A 10,429-nucleotide genomic window follows, 5' to 3' on the forward strand; every position below is an offset into this window, starting at 1 on the left:
TAGTGCTTCTATTCTTTCTGCTTTACTCAAGGAAAACGCAAGAGAAGCTACTAAGGATTGTCTGCCCGTCTATTTTCAGCGAGAGTAGGGGCACAGAAAGGATGTGCCAGTAGGCTGTCCTGCCAATTTGGGTATCCCAGTGGGCCGTCTTCCACTTTTAGAAATGCCTCTGGGAAACAAACTGAGGGCTTCCGAGGGGAGGGGCGGTGGGGGACTAGGATAGGCCGGCGGTGGTAGTAAGGAGGGCACATATTGCATGGTGCACTGGGTGTTATACGCAAATAATGAATCATGGAACACTACATCAAAAACTAAGTATATACTGTATGGTGACTAACATAATAAAAAATTATTATTAAAAAATTTATTTAAATAAAACAAATAAAATAGTAAATCCCCCTAAAAAAAAAAAAGAAAAAGAAATGCCTTTCCCGGGATAAAGAAAGGGGGGGTAATCAGAAGGGGGAATGAAACATGAGAGACTATGGACTATGAGAAACAAACTGAGGGCTACAGAGGGGAGGGGGGTGGGGGAATGGGATAGACCGGTGATGGGTAGTAAGGAGGGCACATATTGCATGGTGCACTGGGTGTTATACACAACTAATGAAGCATCGAGCCTTACATCGAAAACCGGGGATGTACTGTATGGTGACTAACATAATATAATAAAAAATCATTATTAATAAAAAAAAAAAAAAAAGAAATGCCTTTCCCCTTGGGTCCTCATCAAGCCACTGAAGGACAGTCACCTCTCCCTCCTATCCAAGCTCCCGTCCTCACTGCCCTCACCAGCAGACAGACACCTGGCCGCCCCTGCTGCAGCACTCGAACTAGTCACCTTCTGAGCTGCCAGGACCCTCCCTGCTCCTAGGTCTTTCTCCCCGAGCATGGCCTGTTCTGGGAATCACTCCCATCTGCTGCTAGCACTACTCTTCTACTCACCTTTTGAACTGGATTTCCTTTTTAAAGGAGATTCCACCTACTCTCCTTTCCTCAGGGATTCCTCACACTTTCTAGAACATCATGAATTTCCTTTATTTTTCCAATCCAGTTGCAGCTTTTAAAAAATATACCTTTTATCATATTTCTGAGAATTAGCAGGAATGGGTGACTATGCTGTTTTTCCAGTCTATTACCTTAACATTCGAAGTACAAAGCATTATTTATCATTGTAAAAATCAGACTCAAATTGAAATGTCTGGCATCAGGGAACTGATTAAGTAAATTATGATATACTTATGCAATGGTATATATAAAATGCTTTTAAAAACGATGCCTATGATGATATTTAGTGTGAGAGAGTGCATCTTAATTATTGTTAAGCACCAAAAGCAGGAGAGAGAGAGAGAGAGAGAGAGAGAGAGAGAGAGATAGTATTTTTTTTTCAAGTTAAAAGGGAAACGTAGAAATAAATATTTAAAATATTAACAGCACTGTTGTTTCCGGTAGGATTGTTGATGTACTTTCCAATTTTGAATAAGTTCTATCTCTTTTATATGTAAAATATATTTTATTTGACATTACTATTTTAAAAGCTGTCAAAAAAATTTTTATATTATTTTCAAGCTTGCATGAAATCTTTACAAAAACTGATCAAAAACTAGATCATGGGGTGCCTGGGTCGCTCAGTAGGTTAAGCGTTGGAGTCTTGGTTTCAGCTCAGGTCATGATCTCAGGGTCCTGAGATCAAGGCCCACGTCGGGCTCCACACTCAGTATAGTCTGGTTGTCCTTCTCCCCCTGCCCCCCACCCCGCTTCCCCTCACTGCTTGCGCGGTCTCTCTCTCTCAAATAAATAAATAGGGGCGCCTGGGTGGCACAGCGGTTAGGCGTCTGCCTTCGGCTCAGGGCGTGATCCCGACGTTGTGGGATCGAGCCCCACATCGGGCTCCTCTGCTATGAGCCTGCTTCTTCCTCTCCCACTCCCCCTGCTTGTGTTCCCTCTCTCACTGGCTGTCTCTATCTCTGTCAAATAAATAAATAAAATCTTTAAAAATAAAAAAATTAAATAAATAAATAAAACCTTTTAAAAACAGACTAGATCATTTCATAAAGAAAAGCTTCAATGAATTTTTTAAAAAGCAGGAAATCCACAGACTTTATGCTCTGACCACCACACATGAATTAGAAAATCATAACAAAAGTTTACATTAGAAAAGTACAACCATTTGGAAGTTTTAAAATATTCTCTTATGTAAATGTTACAGCAAAGGAAAGGAATATAACAGAGTATTCAGAAAATATTAAAAGGAGGCACTAAAGGACTGGGAACTACACGAAACAACACGCATTTCATTTTAAGTTCTGTGACACATATACTCAGTTGCCCTTCTAAGAAGACATTATAGTGGAGTGGCATTTCTGCTGGGCCTTGAATAACAGATACAGTATGAGCAGGTGAAGGAAAGACTGAGTGCTCTTCAAAAGAGAAAAATAACATGAGAAGTAACACTGAACTTATGTCATTAAAACAGTGAAGAAGCCAAGCTAATTAGAATTGTGAATAATTACAGTATTAGTGAATACTGTGAATAGTCTGGGTAGTAGAAAATTGTCAAAAAATAAAATGTTTAGAGCTAAAAAGAATATACATATGTTTTGACATATATATATATATAAGCCATATATTTTATATGTATGTATTTTTTTAACATCTGATTTTACAGTTGGTGAAACTGGGACCAGAGAAGTGACTTTGCAATTTGAATGGGTTTAGACTATGGAGAGCCTTAAAAGGCATACAACACAGTTCACCACTTTTTTAAAGTAAGCTCTATGCCCCACGTGGGGTTTGAACCCCAAACCTGAGATCAAAAGGCACATGCTGTATCAACAGAGCCAGCCAGATACCCCCAGAGTTCACTATTTAGAGGATAAGAAATGAGGAGTTACTAGAAACTTTGAGCCAGAAGGACATGGTGAGAACAGTGCTTGAAAAAGAATAATCTGGCAGCCATGTGCAAAATAGGCTGTTAAATGAATAAATTAATACCTACTTTCATTCAATTGAAAGAAGGGCCTTGTAGTGAACCCATGACTATAAAGTGCCACTCACAGAAGAATATGATTAACCCAACTGTCTGCACTTGAGTCAAAAAAGAGAGCTAGAGATATCCAAGAGGTGATGGCGGGAGGTAGGCGGAGCTCTAGGACTACAGTCTTGAGACTTTGGAGGACACTGGATTTAGGAACAAACCAGGTCGGGGGAAAGGGGTAACTGGCTGAATGAGAGAGTATCCCCGGCCTCCCGTAGGTGGAACAATTGACAAAGACAGAAAAGTTGGGTATGGGGGGACTTTTTGGAAACGCATTGTACTTCAGTCACATCGAGTTTGAAGGGACAGCTTGTGCTACACGATGCGCTGAAAAGTTGCTTTTTATACCAGTGGAACTTGCTATTGGTCTGCGTCAGTGCTATACTGCAGTCGCCTGGAAAACTAGTAAAAAAAATACTGATAATCAAGTCCCACTCCAAAACACTTGAATCGGAATCCCTGAGAGGGGGGTGAGGCACTGATATTGCTTAGAAGCTCCTCCAATGATCCTAATGTGCAGGCAGGACTGGGAACCGATGGTCTAAATTTCCTACTTGGAGACAATGGGTCCTGGGAAAAGTACCCAAGATATTAAGACACTGTGTTAAAAACTGGTTACTAAATATCCAGTACTTCAATACCAAAGAGTTTCTGTGATCATGGGAATAGAGATTTTTATATCGCTAACAATATTTTAAACCATAAAAGCGAAAATTGTCCCTGAGGAAGAGAATGTAAGAGTGGAAAGAGAATGATGTAACTCTGGGTTATATCCACAAGTATAGAGCAGGAGGTGAAGAGCCCACTCCACAATCGTCCCGCTTCCCACATGCCGTACCCACCGTGCCAGAGTGTTTCTCTCAGAACACGGTGTAAGCTTTCCACATAACTAATGAACATTCAGAACACAGCTTACCTATACAAAGTCGGCACTCTTCACAAACCACAAAATCTCCATTATCTGTATCTGCTTCCTTCCTACTCTCCTCCAACCCAAGACTTCCACCAGCATTCTTGATTACACCCCAATCCTTCTGAGACGTGGCTTCATAATTATCCACTCGTTCTTTCTCTCACTGACATCCTCAGTTATTCTCTTTATGAGATTCTTCTATGCAACTCCTAAACTTCTACAAGAATACTTCACATAAAAAAAAGAAAAAAAAACCTTCCATCTATTCTGCCTCCCCTTCAAACTACCATCGTATCACTCTGCTTCCTTCACTGGCAAACTTGAAAAAAATTACATATACCTTTTTAAAAGATTTATTTATTTATTTATTTATTTGACAGAGAGAGAGACAGCAAGAGAGGGAACACAAGCAGGGGGAGTGGGAGAGGGAGAAGCGGGCTTCCCACTGAGCAGGGAGCCCGAGGCAGGGTCCTGGGATCATGACCTGAGCCAAAGGCAGACACTTAACGACTGAGCCACCCAGGTGCCACAAAAACTTACATATTTCTCTATCTCCATTCCTATTCCCCCACTTAATCCCTTTTAATCTATTACTGGCCCCCTACTCTTCTAAAATCACTTATTTCAAAGTCACTAGTCATTTGGTTTCAGTTTATATACCTACTCTCTTCTGACCTTCTAGAAATCTTTCTGGAAATCCAATCATTTGTCCCCTACATCTGTACTGTCCAGGTGACCCCACCTCTAGGGTCCTTAGCTAGCTGCAGCTCTTCTTCCCATCCCTAAATGTGAATACACCCAAAGGCTCAGTCCAAAGACCAGCTTTCAGCCAGCGCCCTTGTCCAGGCCCGCTGTCCCCAGCAATTGGTGATACGCTGCTGCCCCCACCTGGCCAAGACCATTCTAACCACTTCGGAGGTTCTCGCTGCACCCTTACCTGGAAAAGTGCCAGGCCACCTTATCAAATCACACACATCACTGACCTCTCTACAGTTTCAGCCTTCGCTCTATCTAACCATGGGATAAGCTCAAACTGGATGGCCCATCATCTCTTTAGAATCTATGTCCCAATTAAACTCATCATTTTTCTCCAAAGACCTCTTTCTCTACCATTCTTCAGTTTACCTAGACTCAAGACTGAGAGACATCTGTTAACACCTTTCACTCTCTTCATCTATCTTGTTATTGATTAATTCTTGTTGAAACTTCTTTTGTAAATCAGTCACTTTTTTCCCACATCATTGACCCACCTGCCTAGACTCTTTCCTCATTTAAATGATCACACAGTCATTTAATTTCTTCGAAACCTTCAAAGCTTTCCCATTGTCTTCAGGGTAAAGTCCGTGCCCCAAGAATATAAAATTGGATTTAAAAATCACATTGAAGCCAAAGGCAAGACTTTCAGCTGAACTATTATTAATCTACTTCCTCATTATATTATATATATTTTTATTATAATATATAATTTTATGATAATTGTAATGTACAATTGTATATTACACAATTTTCTTAAAATGGAAGGAGAAAATTCTAAATGATAAATTCAGACAAAGATTTCAACTTCATAATGCCATTATACCTTTAACCTGCAGAAAGCACAAGTAAGCAGAAATACAAACAAATACAAAAAATAATTGTCTGACAAGGGAAGTCATCCTTCTTCCCCTAGCCCCCAAATTACAGTAAGTTCACAATATGTATTCTTCATACTCCCAAATTTAAGGTGACTAAATCATATTTATATTCAACTAGATTCCGGCTCTGCCATTTTTTAATTATGTGATCTTGGACTAATGTTGAAGCTCTCTGGGTCTCAGTTTCCTCCTCTTAAAATAAGAATGATATTTTGTACCTCAAAAGCCCCTTCTGTGTTTTAATGATTTAATATGCAAAAAGGATTTAGACTAGCTAGTCTACAGCACATAGAAAGTGCTGATTAGTGTTAGCAATGATGATGAAGATGTAAATTGATAGCCATAGAAACTGTGCTTCTTATTTTAAGAAGTGGGTCTTTTTGGGGGGGGTGCCTGGGTAGCTCAGTCGTTAAGCGTCTGCCTTCAGCTCAGGGCGTGATCCCAGAGTCCTGGGATCGAGCCCCGCATCAGGCTCCCTGCTCTGCCAGGAGCCTGCTTCTTCCTCTCCCACTCCCCCTGCTTGTGTTCCCTCTCTCGCTGGCTGTCTCTCTCTGTCAAATAAGTAAATAAAATCTTAAAAAAAAAAAAAAAAAGACCGTTTAAAAAAAAAGAAGTGGATCTTTCTAGACTTATCTCTTTATTTTTTTTTCAAGATTTTATTTATTCATTTGAGAGGAAGTGAACGGGAGAGAGAGAGAGAAAGAGAGCGAGCATGAGCCCAGGAGGGAGGGGCAGAGGGAGAAGGAGAAGCAGACTACTGCTAAGCAGGGAGTGGGATGTGGGGCTCCATGCAGGGCTGGATCCCAGGACCCTGGGATCATGACCTGAGCCAAAGGCAGTGACTTAACCGACTGAGCCACCCAGGCATCCCTAAACTCAACTCACTTTAGACATAACACTAATCTTAGATGTATGAAACGTAAACTAAAACTTAAATTAACTGATATGATGTGACTACCTAAATTCTTAAACCAGAGTTTATACCTGGGCGCCTACTATACTCACACATGATGACTTTCCTTTAAGCAACAAGAATGGTTGTTCTTAAAGAGATAATCTCTTGTAAATCTGCACAGAGTTTACTGATTCAAGATAAAAACTGCAATATCTGACAGCTTCTCGGCATCGATGATAGGAACAGAACGTTTTCGTCTTGGACTTGTGTTGTGAAATCACTTGAATTGCTACTACTCATGCTGGCTGAGAATGACAAGTGAAAATGAGAGGTTAGTCTGTCTACCATTCTATAGGCATGATGATGAAGGGGGATCATTTATCCAGGGAATGAAGAGTGAAGGCTGACTAATTCTAGAGACTACATTACTCTGAACCAGTAACTCTTTAGAAATTGTTTTCAAGGTTGCATTAAGAGTTTAAGCAAAGTAGCATTTGTTTTTCCTTCATAAAATAAGATTTTGACAGTGAAAATTTACAGGATTTCTTTAAAAATATAATAGCAAATATCACAGATGTCTTAGAATGAGGCTCAATTTTAGAACAAATGATCAATTTTTTAAATTATTTAACTGGACCTCAAAAGGCCTTTTGGATAGTACCATAATGTTCTTAAGCAGATGAGATTATTTTAAAATGGATATATGATGGAATTATAGGCTTTCTAAAGTATGTCACAACACGTAGTGAAGAGAAGGTCCATATGCACCCCAATGTTCATAGCAGCATTGTCCACAATAGCTAAATTGTGGAAGGAGGCGAGATGCCCTTCAACAGATGACTGGATTAAGAAGATGTGGTCCATATATACAAGGGAATATTACTCAGCCATCAGAAAGAATGATTACCCGACATTTGCAGCAACATGGACCGGACTGGAGGAGATTATGCTAAGTGAAATAAGTCAAGCAGAGAAAGACAATTATCATATGGTTTCACTCATTTATGGAACATAAGAAATAGCAGGGAGATCGGTAGGAGAAGGAAGGGAAGAATGAAGGGGGGGTAAACAGAAGGGGGAATGAACCAAGAGAGACTATGGACTCTGGGAAACAAACTGAGGGCTTCAGAGGGGAGGGGGTGGGGGAATGGGATAGGCCAGTGATGGGTAGTAAGGAGGGCACGTATTGCATGGAGCACTGGGTATTATACGCAACTAATGAATCATGGAACATTGCATCAAAAACTGGGGATGTACTGTATGGTGACTAATACAACAAAATAAAAATTATTTTAAAAAATAATAAAATAAATAAAGTATGTCACAACATATGCAACTGATAATGAAATATGCTTTCAAAGTTAGATCAAATAGGATCATTATTAACAAAAATTTTTAAAAGAAAAAGAACATAAGTCCAATCTTCCTTTATGGGTATGTGTTGGAATTACAGCATTTCTCAAGCACTGTGGCAGAATGAACATCTTACAGAGAATCGACTTTGCCGTGTATAGGTGCATGATATTAAAGAAAAGTTTGGGGGGCATTTGGCTGGCTCAGGTGGGACAGCATGAGACTCTTGATCTCAGGGTTGTAAGTTTGAGCCCCACATGGGGTGTAGAGGTTACTTAAAAATAAAATCTTTTAAAAATAAATTTAAAAAGGGGCACCTGGTTGGTTCAGTCTGTTAAGCGTCTGCCTTCAGCTCCAGTCATGATCCTGGGGTCCTGGGATCGAGCCCCGCGTCAGGATCCCTGCTCGGCAGGCAGCCTGCTTCTCCCTCTCCCTCTGCCTGCTGCTCCCTCTGCTTGTGTGCGCTCTCTCTCTCTGGCAAATAAATAAATAAAATCTTTTTTAAAATAAATAAATAAAATAAAAATAAAGGAATTTATTTTGTTCACAAGAACCCAATTTAAATGTGCTTACAAATGTAAAATGAATCAATTTTTAAGATACCTAATTATAGTCCAGCTCCATTATAAATTAAATTCAGACATAATTAAAAGGAAGGCTTAAAAACTTATGCAGCAATTTTTCGCGCTTTTTTACTGTATTTAACAGGCTCCTAATGGGTCCATAAAAGGCCACTCAAGACTCCTAATCTAAGCACACACAATGTGTTCCATATAGTCCTCTCATCGAAGAACCTATATAATGTCTCAAGAAGATGAGCCTGAGGAAAGAATGATTTGTCCAGAAAGAACATTTCCCCTACATTGGTGCTTCTCAAACTATAATGTGCTCACTAATCATCGGTATCTTACTAAGATGTAGATTCTGATCCAGTTGGTCTGGGGTGGGGGGGGCGGTTGGGGGGCGCTGAGATTCTGCATCTCTAACAAGACCCCAGGTGATGCCGATGTGGCTGGACCATGGACCACACTTGAAGTGAGGTCCTAAGACATAATCCATATCTTCAGCTAATAATGACATCTTACTTCCCCAAACTGCATCTTCTTTTTTTTTTTTTTTAAAGATTTTATTTATTTATTTGACAGAGAGAGAGACAGCCAGCGAGAGAGGGAACACAAGCCGGGAGAGTGGGAGAGGAAGAAGCAGGCTCATAGTGGAGGAGCCTGATGTGGGGCTCGATCCCACAATGCCAGGATCACGCTCTGAGCCGAAGGCAGACGCTTAACCACTGTGCCACCCAGGCGCCCCCCAAACTGCATCTTCTTATTCAGATATGTACATGGGGATATTTTGGATGACTTGCCACTATCTAAAACTTTTCCAAATTGAAGTCCAATTTAAAATATTTCATTGCTCTCAAAAAAAAAAAAAAGTGGCATGAGAAGAAAAAGAAGGGGCACCTGGGTGGTTCAGTTGGTTAAGCATCTGCCTTCAGCTCAGGTCATGAACCCAGGGGCCTGGGATCGAGCCCCCACATCGGGCTCCCTGCTCAGCAAGGAGCCTGCTTCTCCCTCTCCCTCTGCCTGCTTCTCCCCCTGCTTGTGCTCTCTCTCTCTGTCAAATAAAGTCTTTAAAAAAAAGAAGAGAAGAAAAAGAAAAGAGAAATAATCTTTTTTAAAATAAAACCTCAACTGAAAGGATAACATAAATAATTGAGAGCAAAAACAGAGCAAAAATAAGGTTCAGGTATAATAATCTTTGAGTTAATAAGACCAAGGAAGGAGAGAAAAGACACTACGAAGGTGAAGGTGAATCAGTCCAAACGGGGAAGTACTATCTTCAGGTCTGGGGCTTGCCCAGCCTCAGTAGACGGCTTTTGTACGGGGTATGGGAGGGATTAAGTCTTAAGTACTTAAGGCTAAAAGTATTCACGAAGGACTACAGTTGCCTAATCAAATTGCTTTTATGCCTTTGGATCAGCGTTACATTACCCCACAGGGAATTTAAACACAAACATAAACATGTATTTAAATGAACTTAGAAGAAAGCTTGTTGTCTCGTCTCCTGTTTTAATTAGATATGTCTTATATAAGAAACACATAAATGCAGGCTCTGCGGTTTCCCTGGCAAGGGTACAGCGCTAAGTAAATCCACTATAGTATTATTTTGTTTGCTTTTTTTCCCTTCATTAAGTTTTTAAAGTTTCCTTCGCTCTCTGTGTGGCTGCTGCAGCTTAGACAGCCGGGTCTGTGGCGAAGCTTTGGGAGAGCGCATACCAGCCTCCCCGAGCCCCTCCCGGGCGCCTGGTCGTACCTCCTGTGCAGCTAGATAGGAAAGCAGAAGAAGGAGGGGGAGACATCCCAACTGACAATACACGCCTTTCACAGAAGCCGCCTTATACCGTACTTAAGAAAAGCCCATTATTTTCCTGGCATACTGACAGAGCAGAGGACACTCGAAACATTGAACTGCAAGTACGTGGACGGCCTTCCAGGGCTTATGGAAAACAAGGATAGCATCCAATTTATATAATGCCAATGTATTAAAATGTCTTGCTGGCCTCGGTGCTATCTTCGCCATAGATCTCTGGACTGGAG

This window comes from Ursus maritimus, unplaced genomic scaffold (genome assembly GCF_017311325.1).
Source record: "Ursus maritimus isolate PB19 unplaced genomic scaffold, ASM1731132v1 scaffold_3, whole genome shotgun sequence".
In the NCBI taxonomy this organism is placed as follows: Eukaryota; Metazoa; Chordata; class Mammalia; order Carnivora; family Ursidae; genus Ursus; species Ursus maritimus.